Genomic DNA, 19,495 nt, shown 5'->3' with positions numbered 1-19,495 from the left:
CAAATCAGTTCTGCAACTCTTGGTTTCAGAAACGTGTTTCCCAGAAGTGTCAGGTGGGCATTTATCATTAAAGCTTTTTTAGTTTGCTTGTAAAATCTGTCAAGAAAACAACTACTGGATAGACACAACTCTTGGATTTATGGGGCAGTGTCAAGAAGAGAGCAAAGATATTTATCTTTTGGAAATAAAAAACAAAACAAACAAACTATGATCTAATGAAACCAAAACGTAACTTTCCGTCTTCACAGATAATGCTGCTTGGGAGGAAAAATATTGGAAATTTTTTAAGCAAAACTATCAAAGTTTAGACATCCTGATAGGAAATATGTCAGGTTCCCATTTTTCTTACAGCTAGGAATAATCAAGTTGATAGTTAAGCCATTCCGTGACCAACAGTCTTGTGATTAGGCCTGCAGCAGATTATTTTGAAAATCGATTAGTCTGTTGATTATTTGTTTGATTAAATCAATTAATAATCGGATTGTCAAGGGCTCCTTAAAGGTACAGTGGAGGATTTTTTAAAAGACCTGCCCTGTCCACTTAAAAAAAATAAAATAACATGCACAACCCTGTATCCACTCCCGAGATGGGAAAAAACTATTAAACGCGTATGAGAGCGTGCACGAGCCCATTTCTGTTTTAAAGTTGCTGTTTGCACTGCTCATACAAGCTTTCTTTCCAATAGAAGATTTGCAATTTTTCCACTATCAGACTCTCCACCAGTAAGTGAAAATGGGGACCGGCACATAGGACGGCCTTACGTAAACATATCACAATAGTGACTGACAATCAGTTGGACCACTTATTTTGATGATCCACCTGAAAAAAGATTTTATACAGAATGAAACCAGGTGAAAATAAAACTTTTTGACTTGTGGAGTTCTGGATGGAGCATATTGACAGGAGAAAAAGTTTTTTTTTTTTGTAAGTGGGTCCCTCTGTCAGCTAAAGGCATGCCTTACAGTCTATACTCCAGTTAATGATTAATAATCGATGACTATATTAGTATTTCAATAATCCGACTAATTGTTTCTGCCCTACTTGTGATGTTGACTGTTTAGGTCACTTGGAATCCTGAACGCGGTGAAGCTAGATTTACACCAAGTACTAGAAGGCAATGGAAAACCCCAAGTTGTTTTTAGAGGACTAAAAACTAAACTTTTTAGAGGACTAAATGAAAGTTCAGTTTAATAAAGGAGTGGGAAAGACAGACAGCTGCCATGAAATTGAGAGAATCTGTGGCAAAACTTGGAAAATGACGTTGGCAGGTTTTCTCCAAGTCCAATTCTATTCAGTCTGACCTATATTCAAAAATGAATGAGCATAAAGCCTTTACATGTGGTAGCTGAAACAATTCAACGATGTTGATTGAAACTTGGATTTCACAGAAGAGGATTAATTTACTGCCAAACGCCTGACCATATTTATAGGTGACTTAGATGCCTTCATTCAGAAGGGGTACAAGAAGTCTGATTCAGCAGGCCTACTTATCTGCATCAACTATAAACACTAAGTAAGCAAAGAGGGAAACATTTTAAACTTTTCTACAAAAATTATATAATTTAATGCCTTGATGTTAATGCATTCCAAAAGTTTTACCGGTTATGACTGTTGTATTACTTAATCTAAAATAAAATAGAATGACGGATAAAAAAATAATTAATTCAACATATGCTCTTAATACCAAGGAGTCCTACATTAAAAGTGAGTAAATGTTTGTAGTAAATATCTCAATTTAATGTCAGCGCATTGGCTTAAGTCCCTCTCCTAGGTTACTTCCGTAAAGTCGTTCCAGAATACTTTTTTTTTCTTCTATCGCAGTACTTATAATTTCCGAGGTGTTTATGAACGCAGCATGACGCCGCCTGTGGTGGCTCATTACATTATCTGGCAACCGGAGTGGCAGCGGACAGAAGAGAGGGGATCCCCGGGATTTTTTTACGCCAAAGCCTGCTAAAATACTGACGCCAAATAAGTGAAAACCGCGGGGGAACTCGACCCGGCTCCTCCTTTATACTCCGTAAGTTCATGAAACTTTATTTCGTTGTCCTGTAATCTTATCCGAGATCATAATTTCCAATTAAAACGTGACGATGACGGAAGTTTTTTTTTCCCTGTCGATGTTAGCTAATGCAAGTTAAGCTAGCTAGCATAGCTTGCTGTCCGCTAACGTGCAAGGTAACAGTTTGTGTGCCGTTCAGCTCCACACATACACCTACCTAGTTCGAGCTGCCAGGAGCAAAGCCTCTAAAGTGAAACAAAATAAAACAAACTTTTCCCATCAAACTTGTTTTATCCTACACCAGCAGTAGTAAATTGTACCATTTATTTAACTTATTCCCACATTTAAAGGCTAAAATCATTTGGTCAAAATGACATTTTTCTGTGTAATTAGCGCTCAATTATTCGTGAACATCCAGGGACTGTTTGTGCAGACCAGAGAATTAGCGTTAGCAGGCTAACTTAGCACGTTAGCTCGTCTTGAACTACCCCGCTGCTCCCTGAACGGGGGTCGGTTTCATTGTCTCTTTAGTGTATCGCTATTTGAAAGCACAGAGATACCCCGACTTGATTGTATGATAATATATCACTTCTTAAAGGGGTACAGACTCTCGGTTCCCAGCTAGTATCCCATCTGACCATCGATGGCTATTGTGCACTGGTAGCTGGATTTATGTAGCCACTGGGTTTGTAGCCGGACAGATGGACAGGTTGTTAGGAACCCAAGTTAACGTTAGCATCCGATAGCTTGTTGTTGTTGATGGGTTAGTTGGATACAGACAGCCGCTTTTCCGGGCTTAAGTGGCGACACTTAAGTTTATAATCAGCACTACTATTGTTGTCAGCAGGTATTTATACGTACATATTATCTTTAAATGATGAGTATGTGCACTTGTGCCTTAAGAAACCATTGATCTCATAACTTTGTCAGATTAGCTCAAGCGTGAAGAGACTTTATGGAGGCGTAATGGTGGACGATTGTGCCTTGGTCGGTGTGTTTGTCCACAACAGCTCAGTAGCAATCACCCACGCTCAGGAGCTGTTCAGTAAGACATCTAAATGTCTACTTTTGTTTTTTAAGAAAATCATGTATCTGGAACATAAGTGAAGATATACTGTCAACCTTTCAGGCATAATTATCTATCTCTATAGCTGCACTTGTTAACCTTCCCATATTTGGAAGCATTAATCTCAAAAGAGACATACCTTATAATAATAACATTATTATTGTTATTTTACCATTCCTTTATTAATCATGTGTTTGTTTTTTTTTAGATCCCTTCAGTAAGTCTGAGTCTTTCTTGTTGGTGTAAAACCTGTAGGTCCCTGAATGCTCCATAAGAGCTCATGTCAGTTTTGTATTTGCCAGAGTTTTGTCAGATGAACAGCAGTCTGCTTATCGCTTTCTCTTCTGAGCAAGTGTCCTCTATTTAGATCAAGCAGGCAGTTGGCACCCTTGGCTGGTGAAAGAGGACATGTGTCGCTTTGCATTTTATGATGCATCTTGGAGTTGCCTAAGGCAGAATGCCTGTTATTAAAAAAAAAAAGGGAGGGGAAAAAAAACTCCCCTGAGAGTGATGTAACTATTCAGGCATGACTTCTGATACTCTGTTTATTCATCTTGATTAGAAATTGAACCTGCAGATATGTTTGTATTGTTGACCAATAATTATTTACTACACTTATTTTCAGGGTTATTCACGCTTGATGTTGTTGTTTGACTTGGATCATCCCACCCCCCCAAAAAGGAAAAAAAAAACATTCACATCCCTCTAGCTTTTTAAACACAAAGTAGTTTCTCCGCCATGAAAAAGAATAGATTAACAATTTGTTTTGTAAAACATGTAAATATTTTCATGCATTGCCATTTTCCTTTTTACTCACGTTTCCACAAATCACAATAAATACACTATCACCATTGTGAGTCGTGGTGGTGGCAGCATAATGATGTGTGGAGGCTAACAGCTATGGTAGGTTGGAGCTTCGTACAAGGCAGTCCTGTTTAAAAAAAAAAAAAAAAGAAGCTGTTGTTGCTGATTGCCCCTTTCTAGTAGTACAGTTTCCCGAAACATGGGTCAGATCTACATTTAAAGCATTTTTGGTAAGAGATGGCCGATTTTTTTCCCCAGTGGCAGCAGCAGCCTCTCTCTCTGAAGCATCTTTCCCTCTGAAATTAGTGGATTAACATGGATTTTTCAAACACGAGTCGACAAACTACATACTGGCATGTGGCTCCCTTCCCATTGACAAAAAAGCCAGGTCTGACACCCCCCTGGCCATGAATCTCTCTCAGTTTCACCATGTTCGTTGAATATAAAGTGAGTTCTTCTGGCTCATTAGATCAGACGCCACTGGCGCGGTGTGTTTACGTCCATACGTTAAGCTCTTGTGAGGTACAAGTTAGCGGGTCGGTGGGTCTGATAGTCCTACTGCATTCCAATCGCCGATGTTAACCCGAGTCGTTTGACCTGAGTTGACACTGGTCAGTTAGCCGATCCCACTGTCACGAAGAGCCGATTGTTTTCGTGGCTTAACAGGTTTCTCAGCCAGTGCGAAAAGATTATATGACTGAGGTTTAACAATTGGTTGGAAGTTTTTATGATTTGTATGTTTAATTATACACTATTAATATCCATTATGTTCTACAGCAAACATTGCAACTTCTTAAGATGCAACCCACCGTTTTGACATCTGCAGCTTAGCAATAATTTTAGACTTTTGTAGAATTTATTCCAATATTGGTATCCGATAACTAATTTTTGCAGATATATTTTCCTACTCTTTGGACCCTGGAAACGTACTCACTTGCATGACTTTGCTTTTACGCATCAGGTAAACATCCTGCAATCCGATGCTATGTAACTATCAGTGGCACATGCCCAAAAAAAATATCACATAACACACCCACCCACCACCAATCATGTACACAAATAGCAACAAAGTGGAAACAAATATGGGTTATTTATGGGCCAATATTTACATAAAATACTTATATGGATATTTTAAAAAGGACTTGTATATTGTGCATCTCTAATATGTTTTATAAGGGTGCTCCGATCAGGATTTTTGGGGCCGATCACCGATTGCTGAAAGCAGTATTGGTTGATACCGATCACCGATCACTGGGTCTATCTGAAGCCTTCCTTTTATCATGTCATATATTCAATTTTAATAGTCTTAACAAAAATGTATATGTATTAAAAGTAACAGAAGATAATGTATTGTGAATTGTCAACTGTATACTTTTATTGACAGAAAACATTCAACATTTTACTTCCTTAGAAACATCTTAAACAGCTTAGAGCTTAACAAATAAGCCTTATTTCTAAATAAGATACAAAAAAATCTGTCATTGTTAATTTACACAAACTTAAAGTGTACTTAAACAAAATCAAATATTTTGGGATGCCATAATAAAAAGGCATAAGGTATTTATTTTAGGCTTGTCCTGCGGTAATTAACTGAAAATAGAAGCCATGGCGGAACAGTCACACATCTTTAGATAATATATCAGTACTTGTTTGGCTTTTTGTCCTAGCTCAAAGTCTAAAATGTCCTTTTAATCACTTCAGACATTTTTCAGTAGTAATAAAGTTTTGTAAAATTCAAACAAATGCTAACTTTAAATGTTCTTTTAGCTCCTTTAAATCTACATACATTTAAAGTGCACAGCATGGAAATCATGAGTCAATTAGAAAGAAAGAAGAGGAATAGAGATTAGTAAAGCCATTTCTCTTAAAGCTTACTTGTTAAGAATCAATGGCAGATTTTGCTTTGGAAATATAAGCATCTCTGCATTTTTGGCAGACAGCTTGTTCCTTTTCTCATCTACAATATTCCCTGCTGTGCTAAAAAGTCGCTCACTATCTACACTTGTGTATGGAGCCCAGAGGTAGGCTTGTGCTGCTTGTGCGAGAGCGGGGAAACTACTTTTATTGTCTCGCCAAAAAACAAGCGGCTGTCCGCTCCGTGGGATGACTGGCTCTGATAGGTAGAGGTTAATCTGCGATGATGTTGAGCTGCTGATGTCAGCGCCACCATGTTCCCCGTCTTCATCCAACAACTCAGCATACATAGCGTTTAAGGAGCCAGCTCGACTTTCTCTGGGGCCTCTGTGCCAGTCGCTTCCAGGACAAGGACATCAGAAAGCAGCCCGCGAATCCGGGGCCTGAGTGCGTCGGAGAAATATCTGTCTTTATACCTTTTTTGTTTGGTTGAAAATAAAAATAAAACTTAAATGGATTTACTTAAACAAACAAGATTTTATTTTAGCTGCGCGTAGGTTACCTAAATGCACTACCGGACCACCGTCCGTTTTCTTCTTCTTCACCACTTCCAGTCGCATACCAATGCAGAGCAACTACAGCGCCCCTAGAGGAATCGGAGGAGTGAATCAAACAAGTAGTGCGTCTCATCGGCCCATCTGATCGGCCTTTATGGAGACCGCCGATCAAACTATTTAAAGCCTTTATCGGCCGATAACGATCGGTGACCGATCAATCGGAGCACCCTTAATGTTTTACATGGATAATTAGCTTTTTGCAAATGCATATTATTTGAAATGACTACCGTAAGTTTGCTGAAGAGTTGTGTTATCAGTTTGACCCACCTTCTCTTTTGAGGGACAGGACATGTAATGTTAGTTTTTAAAGTGATTGCACATTCACCTCAAGTATATATGTATTTTAGCGCTGCAACTAATGCTTATTTTGCAAACCGATTAATCTGTTGATAATTTTTCGATCGATCAATTGATTGATAATAAGATGGCCAAAGGGTTTCTGCAAAATTAAAGAAGGCGAAACTAAAACCTTTCCACTTAAGGATTCCTGTATAGAACATATTGACACATGAAAATGATTTACATCTTAAATGCAAAATGTTTACATATTTTTATTTTTTATTTTTTTTACAATTTTGCTATAATTACTGCTCTATGTAGGTTTCTCTGTCAGTTAAGGCATGTTTTAGAGTCTCTATACTCCAGTTAACAATTAATGGATTATTTCAATAATCTGTTAATCCGATTAATTGTTTCAGCTTTAATGTATTTGCTAATTTGAATAATTATCTTAAATAGTAACTTTCTTATATTGCAGGTGTTTCCCATTAATGAATGAGGCTGTGGCAGCCCTCCTTTATAAAAATGCCGCCCCGGCTGCCCGGTTCGCCCGTGCAGTTTTGCCAACTCAGCGCCTTTGTCGCTATATTTAGCGACTTTTCAGACCCCTCCGGTGACTCTTTTCCAAAAAAGCGACTAGTGGCTCTGGTGACTTTTCTGGTGTCATTGGCGGCTTTAAGAGACTCTTACCTGAAAGCACGTGTCGTTTCTACTCTTGTCCTCCAGCAGCAGGTGCTGCCGTGGGGCGCCTCCCCCCGTCCCAACCCCGTTCTCCTGCTTCCGCAGGAGTCCCTCTCAGCGCTGCAGTCAGAGCCACAGCATGTTTACCCTCAGGATGTAATGTAAAATGTTATTTGTTCTAAAAATAAATAACAGAATTTTAAATGCTTTATCTTAAATAACGGCATTTGATTCACGCAGCAACAGTCACTCAATCAACTTGTCCATTGAGTTTTGTTCTCTAAGATAATGATTTGTAGGCTCCTTAGTGGACCACAAAGGAAAAAGTAAAAAAAAAAAAAAAAGTGCAGTCAAAAATGCACTTGAAGGGGAACGCAGTTTTTTTTTTTACATTTGGCCCTTGATTTTACCTAATTACATCATGTTGTACTCACCCAATGAGTTTTGTGTCATTTGGAGCTGTTCTGAAGATATTCGGATGGGTTATATCTAAGTAACAACTTGAAGGCACAAACTAAACTGTTCATAATGTGTTCTTTATGCTACGCAAGCATTCATAACATGTTCTTCTATAAAAGTTTAAAAACGATCCACTGGACTTGGTTTCCAAGGTTTGAAGAAGGTTTGCAAGCACCAGAAAAATAAAAGCGAACATATTTTGCCAGCAGGTTTAGACATTTTAAGTTAATTAGGACAGTAATAAACTGTTTCAGTGGAGTGATCATAATGCTCTTCATAAGCAGCGCTGTGTCTGTCTCCTGCCAGCTCTCAGATCAGCCTCTCTGATTGGTTGATGTGCCATGTCGAGCAACAAAAATTTATTTTTGCCAACTTCAGCATGTGCTGCATGTGAAATTTTAAACATTTCAGCAAAGTTTATAGGGGGAAAAAACAGGGCGTACAATTTTTTATTTTTAAATAAAGACCATACAATGTCCAACTGTAAGCAGTGCTAGCTAAAAGCCTGGCCCAACTACGGAAACCCATAAATCACAACTTAATACTGCTTCAAAAACTTGTATCACTTGAGATGGTTCTTTGCTAAGTTCTAACAGAACATCGCACAGCCAATCCCAATAATAGGACCCAGCTCTCCATAATCTATTTTTATTTTAAGACTTAAATCTATTGTCCGCTAACCTGACTCCGCCAGATGGATTTGCTCCACATATCCATCTGGAAACCTTCCGTTGAAGTAATTTTGGGAAGGGGCGAAAATACTGGTTAGCTGATTGGCCTATGTTGGTGATAGACGGGCCAAATCAACAAAGCATATGACGTACTAACAGAGCGACGATGAAAACACAACCACAAGCCAGGCTACTCTTGCCGAAACCAGTCGGGGGGAAGAGCAAAAACATCTTTTCCTCTGAGAAAAGCCTCCAGAGCAGTGTTTTGCTCTTCTTTCAGTGAAGAAATACTCTGTAATTCCGATAAAACTTGCTCGATAGCCACGCTAACACTAGTTTCATCGGCAGAAGCCGCCATTTTCTTTAGACTGAACTGTCGCACTTCTCGTTGCGTCACACCTCAACCCCCCTCAAAGCCAACGCTGATTGGACGTTCGTTTGGTGAACAGCTCCAAATTTTCTTTAACATAGAGTCTCCAGACTGATTAGCGAGTGAAACCTTGAAAGCTCGCGAGATCAGGATGGTCTCACGAGGCTAACTGTCCGCAGCGAAAATAAGGTTTATATTTTACAAATTGTATCAGCTGGTGTGTTTGTGCCGAACTGAAAGTGGAGGAGCACAGTGGTAGATGAAAGAAGCCTGCCTGGCAATCAAGAGCGCTGAAATCAGAGAGAGGGTACTGTTGGTCCAAGCTAGCTATAGAGGCTAACTGCAGTGGATGCTGTGACCGATGAATACAGATTTTGGCGATTGGCCCCCCAAATCCTAATTGGTGCATCTACCCTAGATGAAAGTCAGGCTTTTTTTTAGTATTGTTTGGTATTTTAGTTTTTGGAGCAAAAAACCTGCATGACTGGTATTCCCTGGATTGGCTGGTAGAACCTGAAATTTTAAATGCGAGTGGAAGTTATTGTATATTTACTCAGTATGCCCAGTTAGACTAAGGTAACAGCTACTAAACCCCCAAATGCAGTTTAGATCCAAACCCTTGAATTACTCCAAAATTACACAATTGAATGTATCAGTAGTATAGCGTATGGTGTTGAGGGATTCCTGTGAAATTAACTGCAGTGCAACTACCTTTTACTTATGAGAAACATGCTTTCTACATGCACTGCAAAAACGTTCTAAAAATGAGCAAAAATTTCTTAGAACAGGTGTATTTATCCGTGATTTGAGTAGGAAAATCAGATGACCTGCCAATGAAATGAGAATTTTACCTTTAAAATAAGATTAGTTAATATGCACTTGAAACTTGTTTTTTTTTTCTCATTTAAATGTAAATTGTCTTGTTCCATTGGCAAAGTTTCTCTCTTACCAGATCAATTCGGGGAAAAATGACTTGCTTAGATTTAGATTTTCTCTCATAATATGCTACATGTACATTTTCTTTCTTATTCATTAGACCCTTAAATTCAGTACTTTTCTGGGGGCAGCTTTTGCCAGAGTTAGACTCAAGGTCCTCAGACACACATGTTTCTTACATATATGTATAAATAAGGAGATAAATGTTTTGAAAAACTGCCTCTATGGCCATCAAAATTCCGTGTGTTGGTCTATTTCCATTGTGATTTTTACAAACCTTTAGTGTAACCAGCTGTAGCGCTAAAATGTGCTGGAAAGAACCCTTGGAAAGGGGACCCCAGAAGTCATTGAAAGGGCCAATGCATTACCAAAAATGACTGTATTACTAACTTTAGTGCATCCTGTGACATCGTCTTGTTTAATGGTAAATGCATCTCCTATGTGCTTGATGAAGGATTTTTGCCAGATGTTTTTGGGAAACGCTCCCTGGTTCTAGTGGCTCTGAGAGGCTGGTCAAAGTGTAATCGGCCAAAATAGCAAATGGCCATTTAAGAAGCTTCTCTACACCACATGAAATGTCAGATCAGATTACTGGACACTTCCACAGATGAGGTATAGAGTTCATGTTACTTTTTTCTTCATGATTTCTTTTGAGTACAATGGCTGATATGAACAAGCTTTTCACTGCCGAGTAGGTACAGGACATGACTGATGAAAGTGGAGCGGTCTGCTTCCTGTTGACTTCCAGCTTTGGAAACATCTAATTAATTTGCCTTAACCCTTCTTGTTGATCCTGTGTTGAAATGATGTGTAGTTCTACCTGAATATTAGTAATTTTTTTAAATTGAAGTTTATTAAAATTCACTCTGCATTAATCCATCGCTTTGGGGAGCAGTGGGCTGCCACTGTGCAGTGCCTGGGAGTGGCGTGGGGTTAAGGGTCTTGCTCAGGAACCCAGAGTGCAGGCTGTGGGGATCAAACCAGCTATTTGCAACCTTCTCAGAGCACAAGCGCTGGTGACCTAACCACTGGGTCACCAATCCCCGAATGTGATTTATGCTTAAACTGTTCTGAATGAGTCCACCCTGTACAAAGCTGTTTGCAGGTACGTTTTCCTGCTTATCTTTTTTTTCTTATGAATGAAATAAGTCAGTGTTTGTTTTTTTTAGGGTAATTTTTAGTGCTGCTAATGATTGTCATAAACCACAATGATGGGGGTTGGTGTTATAACCTTTTGCCATTGCGTTTTCAAACTGCACCGCCTTCTACCCCTGTGTTATTTGCATTTCGCATTTTTGTCATTTCATTTTTACACTTTATTGTTGACAAATTGGCTTGATTTAAAGTCATGCATTAGCTTTTAATAAATAAGTTAATGTTCATTTTAGGGCTGAAACAATCAAAGTAATCGTGATTAATCGATTATTGAAATAATGGTCAACTAATTCAGTAATTAATCGCTAACTGGAGTATAGACACTTTAAAAACGTGTCATTAGCTGCCAGAGCGACGCAGCTTGAGCAGTAATTATATCAAAATTGTGTAAAAAATAAAATAAAATAAATATTTTGCATTTAAGATAAAAATCTTTTTTGTCTGTCAATATGCTCTATCCAGAACCCCTCAAGTGGAAAAGTTTTAGTTTCACTTAGTTTAAATTCATAAAAAGTCTTCTTTAAAGAACCTTTTCCTTTAATTGAAAAAATTAGATTAACTGATTTATAAAATAATAGAAACAAAAGAGTATTTTTTATTTTTATTTTTTTTTTTTTTTTAAGGTAAATCCTTAAACTTATTTATTGAATGGGATGGATACTGTATACACAGTTAGAAGTAAAAGTTCCTTAAGTTCAAACAAAAAATTTAAACTTTAGACTCAAATAACACATGGTGACTAAATGTGCCAAAATTGCTAACTTAAAAGGTTCTCCTAAATTTCTGTCAATGAAAACTTATTTAAACATTTGTCTTTTAATTTTCCTTTTTTTTATATAGTATAAATGTACATGTACTGTTTGCAATGAAATATTTTTAAATGAATATTTAGACTTTTCTTTTTCTTTTTTTTTTTAGACCACTGATACCTTTTGCTCTAATATCAGAACCATTTAAAAAAATCCTTCCAGTGTCTAAAGCTGTTTTCCCACTGAAATTAGTGGGTTAACGCGGGTTTTGCAAACCTGGGTTAAATCTCTAGTTGGCCCCTTTCCCATTTGGCAAAAAAGTACCCTGTGGTATCAGCATTATTCACAGTATAGTTTGAGCAGATGGTGAATTGTGTGATCATGAGTTATTTTGGGTTCAGCCTTTAGAAAAATATCAGTGGCGAAGTTTGATGGATAGCAGTTTTATCCACATTGGAGGGAGTATGTTTAGGTGGTATGCAGATCTGATTAGAAGCCATTTGTACACCTTTATTTTAATTTGTGTGGCACTTCTACCTTGGTTGTGATTAGGCTGCACAATTTTAAGCATTTTTAGGAGGTAGACAGTAGATCTGCTGCTGCAAAGCAGAACTGGCCGAATATGACACAAGCATGTGAAAGGTCACAACACCTGGAATTTCTTGACCAACTGTTTTTCCACTCCAAACATCCCTGTGCAATAATACTGCTCACACTTATAATGCGTTGATGCTATATTCACCGTATATGATGCAGCTTTAGTTAAGACGCCAGGGAAAGCCTAGAACTTGCTGCAAAGGATCTCCATTCTTTCTGACCTTTGAAAGCCTTGGATCCCCAGAAAAAGCTGGGGAGATGGATGCCTGGCTTTACCCCTGCAACTCGAGCTCAGATGAGCCAAAATGATGGAAGTTGTTGGAATGGAAATGCCTAGATCTGAACTCAAAGCAAGAAGTGGCAGAAGAGATATGCTTAAAGGAAAGCTGTATTGATCATTAACAAATTTCTTAATGCTTAGATGTAGATATAAAAAAGGATCAGAATAAGTCAAAGTTTAGGTTGAAGCAAAAAAAAAAAAAAAAAAAGCAAAGACTTCACATATTTTCATGAAGTACTTTGTTACTTGCACTTGGGAAACTGGCTGTTTCTAAAAAATGTGTACTTGTGCGTTCTCATGTGCTCGTGGAACGTCCTCGGCCCTAGTACTGTTCCAAGTCACAAGAACACAATACAGAGAACTGACAAAGTCCCTGGATGTTGTTCTTTCCCCTTCCTATTTACTAGGGGTGTAAATAATAATTGTTTTGTATGGATGCATAGATCCAATAGCCGACAATCCGATGCATCCACATGTACACAAGACTATCGATTCATGTTTTGTTCTGTTTTTTCCCTCCAGTCTATATTTATCCTTTTCTCCTGGATGTAATTCTGACTGGCATGCTGTGGTGGCACTAAACCTATTTTGTCCTCCTACCTCGCTTCCTTTAGCCACTACCCTCTTTCCGCTTGAACGCAAGACAGACATGGCGGAGATGGCAGAGATTTACCAATTCAACGAGTCGTATCGTGGTGTATTCTTGAGTACCGAAAATAACCGAATCAGTGGTAAGGAAATTGATACTGGATTAAATCGCCATGATGGGTGTAATTTACACCCCTGCTATTTATCCAGCATGCATCAAAGCAAACTTGTCCGTTCTCAAGAGTGACAGCTGTCCCATCATGAACTGCAGCAGCAACTTCCAGTGAAACGCTAACAGAGCTCAGAGTATTAAGTTCCCTTTTCTGTTGCAGTTGTTTTATAAAAGCACATTTTAAAATCATTTGAGGTGAGAACATTATATAGGTCCTAATAAAAATATTAGCATATTGTGATTAATTTCATTATTTTCCATAATGTAATGATAAAACTTGAATATTTTGCTAATATTATTTGCTAATATTGCTAATATTTTGAGAAGGACCTGTATGGCGTACCACTGGCTCTGATGCCTTTTTTTGTTGTTAATTTATTTGGGAAAATGTTCATTTGATTTGTGTTTACCTGACTGTGTTAATCATTATTCTCCCAATAAATGAAAGAAATTAATTATTATTTTCTAGAGACTATTAATAACAGGAGGTGGATTGCAGTTTCAGACTAGTTTTGACCCAGACTTGCTCTGGGTGCTTGGTTCCCCTCGACTCCATACTTTCCTGTGTTCTTGTAAAGAAAACACGATTCACGTTCTTGTGAATTGAGAAACGGCCTCCGTTTTGTCCTTGTTTCACATTGAGTCAGTAAATGTAACTTCCTCCTGCATTAAATGCCATATCCATGCCCCTTAGTTTAGCAGAACATGAACGTCTGAACTTTTAAAACAATCTGATGATACTTGGAAAATTAAACCACCACCTGTGGTTCTTTTGTTCATATGATCAAAACAGCTGCAGGAGTTTCAGAATTTCTTGTCAGCAGTGACATACAGTAGCAGTTTTTCTACTCTGAAATCTGCAATGGGATAAGTATGACTAGTGCTGCTTTTTATCCATTTAATCCTCAGTCTGGGTTGGAAAGTTGTAGCTGTTGTCTTAGCTAAGAGCGACCTCAGCTGATGGACATCTGCTGAAAGGTTATAATGTGCTGTTTTATCTCAGAAAATACAGCAATGGTCACAAATATTGTTTTGATTTGTGAATTCACGTTCTCCATTTTGAAATGCCCTTTAATACAAGTTTTGTCTGACTCCCTGAGGTCCCCCTTCTTACTCTGGTCACTTCCTGCTAAGATCCATTTCTAAGAAGTGTAATCTGATAGCAGTCTGCGTGTGTCCTGGCCCTCCTGCTTGTATGAAGGTATGTGCTTCTAGTTTTACAGGATTACAGAGGACAGTTTTGGAAGCAATTGGGCTGAAAGTTAAAAATTAGCCCCTATTTTTGAGGACGTAAAGCTCTTTTATATTGTAAATAGCTTTGGTTGAAAATGTATCTAGGGAATTAACAATCATGTAGTAAGATGATATCTGGAGGTTTACATGACGGAGACGTTTTTTTATGCTCAACGTTTCCACACAACATTACTGAAGTCCCATGACAGTACAATCCAGATTAGATGTGACAGTGATGTTAGGTCTTTATGTGAGGAGGTTACAGTATTGAGTGCTAGTGTGTCTGTAATGTAAACAAGAGAGCTCTGGTGGTTCTTTGTGGCCATACTTGCACCAGCTTTTTTTTATGCGATCATATACAGAACTCTGTGGTTTTCTTACTTCCTGGTCTTGTTGGTGTTTTGTCGTCGTCACGTTGCTGAGGGAGAATCCAGGTGGAGACATGCGCACACATATATACTCTCTGTGTAGCTCTGGCTCTCATTTACACACACACACACCCACACACACACACAGACACACAAAGAGGCAGTCTGGCAGATTCAGGGTTAAAGGCTTCCATTTTGTTAGGTAACACCCTAATGGTCTGATCTGTCAGTGGCGTTAAAATGGCAGGGGCTTAACCCTTGGCGTTCAGGACACAACCAGTAGGGGCACACACGCACACACTCTGAGACTTCTGGGCTGGCCGAGCCTAGAGCAGAACATGCGAGTGAGGAGTGTGCGTGAGACGGGGAGGGAGATGGAGAGTGAGCTTGTCAGTAAGAAGGAAGACAAGGAAGAGTTTTTTTTTTTTTGTGTTTTGTTTTTTTTCACTAGGGTACAGTTAGATTATGGCTCAGCTATCCACATGCCTCTGCGTTCTTCTCCCTCCCCCAACCATGGCACCTCCTCAGCTTAGTCCCTGCCCCCATTCCTACCCTGGTGCTCAAACCAGCACAAGTAGTGTAATCTTAATTTAATTAATATCATATCTATAAGGAACCAAACCTGTATTCTGATCACCTTTTAAAAATAGTTGATACTATTTGATAAATAAAGCCACTTCAAATAAATATCATTAGTGAAGGTTTGTTGTTTGCTTCCACCATTTTATTCGTTTTGTCATCCTGTAAAGGAGTTGGTCAGTATGAGGGATTCAATCAATGCTCTGTCTCTTATAGGGTTATAATAGTTCATACCTTTGAGGTCTATATTGAACAGTATAGTTGTCTCCTTTATATTGACCCTTAAGGATGTAGCTGGGCAGCCTTTGCCTTAAAATGGCTGTTAATGTGTTCATGGGCTATGTCCATTCCCAAGGGGGTGGGAGGGCATTACAGTCCCTGAGATGAGCGGCGAGCGGCCTACCTGAGGGGTTGAGCCTTTCCCATTGATCCATTCTCTGTCGGCTGCTGGACAAAAAAGGAGAGCAACTGAGGGTAAAATATGGGGAATCAGTTAAGGTCTGTTGAATCTTAGCTGAGCTGTGTTATGTTTCATTTTATTTAGATTATAGGTTGTTCTCAGAGAAATATTCATGTCTTATGCCTATTTGAAAATTGGTGTAATTTAAGCCTTGTAGAGTCAGTTTCTCCTCACGTTTAGGTTTTCTGATTTGCTCTTATTTATATATATATATATATATATATAAATAATTAGCCACTTTTTAATAGGATTGATCGATTATTGAAATAAATTGCAAACTAATTTAGTCACATATTAATCATTAACTGGAGTATAAAGACTGTACAGACAGAGCCACCCACTTAGAGCAGTAATTATGCCAAAATTGGAAAAAAATATTAATAAATCATATATATATATATATATATATATATATATATATATATATATATATATATATATATATATATATATATGGGTGGAACGGTTCACAAAATCCACGGTTCGGTTCGATTCACGGTTTCGTGGTCACTGTTTTCGGTTCGGTTAGATACATGTTGATTGTTACACCGAAATCCCATAAGTATTTATGGAATTAATGAAAAAATCCCCCAAAAAATAATGGATTGTAATTATTTTAAATGATCCGCGGAAACCCTGGATCATTTCCGTATGTTTTGCTGCTTTGAATTTAATCATCTCGCGCATGCTCTCTACCATCTCCAAGGGACTCAGAGGGGAGCGGACGGGAGCCACAGTGGGGGCTGTAGGCTTTGCTTTGAGCAGCCGGTCTGGAGGGCAGCGGGGGTTGCTGACGGAGTATGAGGGGTTTCGGGGTTAGCATGACATGTTGGTCGTGTTGCTGTTAGCATAAACAAAATGTGTTGCACAATGCTGGCACACTGTTGCACTTTTATCCACAACTTTCTTTCCGCCGTCATCGTAGGTCACTCTAAATGCAAAGCGGTCCCGTACAGCAGACCTATAAAGTGCTGCTGGCGCGTCTTCCAACTCCTGTTCAGACACAATTCTCCAGAACAACTGATTTTTTTTTTCCCTGCTACACCCTGCTAAGCTGCTTCGCTTCTTCTTCCTGTTTACTACTGGTGGTTGGCTTTGGTCGCAGTACCGCCACCTTCTGCTCTGGAGTGTAAACGCTTCGCCTATAAGAAAAAGGAGCAGCGCATGAACCGAAGGAAACACACGCGAATCGAACCGAGACAGTCGAACTGAATGGTTCTGACGCTCTTTATAAATCGTCCCATCCCTAATATATATATTCACACATAGCAGTTTGCACTTAAGATAAAAAAAAAAACATGTTTTCTTCTGTCAATGTGCTCTTATCTAGAATTTTTTTAAAGCTACTTCTTACTTCGGCCAATTTGCAGCTGTTAATCTGTGAGCATGAGGCAATGTTCTTTACTGCCACTGTTATAAACAGCTGTGTGAAGCCGCTTCGAATATTATCATCCCACTAAATGGTCAGTATTAGTGGTTATGAGTCACATAGAATGGCTTCAGATTGTTCCTCCTACCTACCAGTAGGCTCAGCAGTTTATCACAAATGAATCTTAATCCTAACCCTAAGGTAATAGCTTTTTTTACCTGCTGAATCAATGAATCTATTTATGTGTAATCTGTGCAAATTTTAGTAGTAGTTCTATCGTAAAAAAAAAAAAGTGTTGATTGAACAACCCTCCCAAATAAATCTCATATCCTGTCAACTGAGTTGTTTGGAAATGACACTTTAAATCCGTGTGACTGAAACATGTTAGATTTCATTTAAAGTAAAGCTTTAAAATGCAGGTGTAGATTTTTTTTTAGAGGTAGGCTGTAAATAAAGTACATAAAAAGTATAAAGTAGGTCAATAGAAAGTGAAACTTAAGGTTTTTTGATGTTGCCAAAGTGGCTATTATCAACAATAAGCTGCATATCAGCCATAAGAAACTTACCCCGCCAATAACGGCCATTTAATGGTTGATCACAGCTGAAGGATCGCATCAGAAGTGGGTGCTGTTTGTACACATTGAGATAAAAGGTCAGGTCACACTTTATCATTTATAGATCCGTGTGGGTCGGGTTTTAAATGGGAATAATTGTGGGTATTGGCTCGGGTCTCGATTCTGAACTCTACGGGTGAGGGTGGATACAGCTTTGAAAAATCAGACCCGTGTAGGACTGTGCGCCCAGCACTAACAGCCATATTGTGCTCCTTCAGAAAAGGATGTTAATAGATTTAAATATCATTGTCTTTTTTGGAATCTCTTATTAAATCAAATAACTATTTACGTATATATGAAAAATGCTGCACAGCAGCATGATTTTTTTGTAAGCAGAAAACCGGAACCAACCAGAATTTCCCCATTGTGGGACAGTAAAGTGATTTTCTATTCTATTCTATTCATTTCCTGTCAGCACACATTTGTGTTCCTTTAACTGAATGTTGACATCTAGAGTCTTTCCCATTTTGAAGAACATTTGAAAGGAGTCGTACTATCTTTTGCTTATTTAACCGTTTAAACAAACGTGAAAAAGATGAGTATAAACTACAAATCCTTTCATTCGATCAATAGGAATAGTCAGGGTTGCACAAATGGTAGTACTAACAGCAAATTACAAACAAAAGACGCTAAAATATTTAGCTAATAGTAAAGTTGACTGTTTTCACTCATACTTGAAGATGATGCTGTTCATATATGTTTCTCTTCAAATCAAGTTTTAGCGATATTTAAGATTTTATTATTTGCAATGTTGGTAGTATCTGTTTAGAGTTAGGAACCCAAGCACCCAGGTAATGAGTCATACTTTTGACCTATAACAGTTTCATGGTTTAGACAGGATTAATGGTTGAATATTGAAACAGAAAGTATCTTCCTGAGAAATTCTTTTGGTTTCTTTTCTCCTATGAACTTTTTGCTTGTTTTGTTAAATGTTTTTTATGTAAAGAAACCTTGAGATTAAATGTAAAAGCATTGCATTGCAGCCAACTACAAGCATTATACATAAAGCAGATTGAAGTATTGTTAAAGCAGTAGAATAGTCTTAAAATGTAAATCCTGCTGTCAGCATGTTTGCTGACTGTTAAATGTGACCCTTAACCTGTGTTTTCAACCTCATGTAAAGACTGATTAATAGCTGTTAGCATTCTGCTGGCACATGTGCTCTAGTGTCACAAAAACATCTGTGCCGATATAGTTTGTTTTTATCTTGTTTTTCTTTAGGTTTTTACGCAACTGTGCAAACTCGTTTACCCCTATAACATTACATCCCTCAAATACCTGTATGTCATGTAGTTTGCAACCTATATCATCCTTGTTTTTTTTTTTACCTGGTCCTCCTTGTGCATTCAGAACGTTGGTTACAACTGGGTGTAATTAGTCTCCCGTAAAACGATCATGCCGATAAGGGAAACTTGCAAAACATAAGAGCTGCTGAGTACATCATTCAGTCCTTGCATCCAATCTACGTTTTAAAAATGTTGCTTTTTGCTTGATGGCCGATGCAGGCAGTTAATTCCCTCTGGTTTTGAATAATAATAATACTGATCTGGAATAATAATTAGGCTTGTAAGAAAACCGCTATCGAGATTGAT

General features: G+C 38.3%; 1 protein-coding gene across 2 annotated transcripts in view; it reads left to right on the top strand.

The window, feature by feature from the left end:
* The first annotated feature begins 1,864 nt into the window (after nucleotides 1–1,864).
* The window catches only part of gatad2ab (GATA zinc finger domain containing 2Ab), a 39,644-nt gene continuing 22,013 nt past the window's right edge, over nucleotides 1,865–19,495 (top strand). Inside the window, exon 1 of one of the 2 annotated variants that reach the window (XM_038290261.1) lies at nucleotides 1,865–2,020. The gene's annotated coding sequence lies outside the window, so the exon portion shown is untranslated. Of the gene's footprint in view, nucleotides 2,021–2,824; nucleotides 2,850–19,495 lie in introns of those variants that run through there. The other variant, XM_038290262.1, reaches the window with a different exon arrangement.

The sequence above is a fragment of the Cyprinodon tularosa genome, unplaced genomic scaffold (genome assembly GCF_016077235.1).
Source record: "Cyprinodon tularosa strain WSP-4 unplaced genomic scaffold, ASM1607723v1 ctg278, whole genome shotgun sequence".
Taxonomy (NCBI): Eukaryota; Metazoa; Chordata; class Actinopteri; order Cyprinodontiformes; family Cyprinodontidae; genus Cyprinodon; species Cyprinodon tularosa.
The sequence above is the reverse complement of the archived record's forward strand: the minus strand, read 5'-3'. Positions and strand labels throughout refer to the sequence as shown.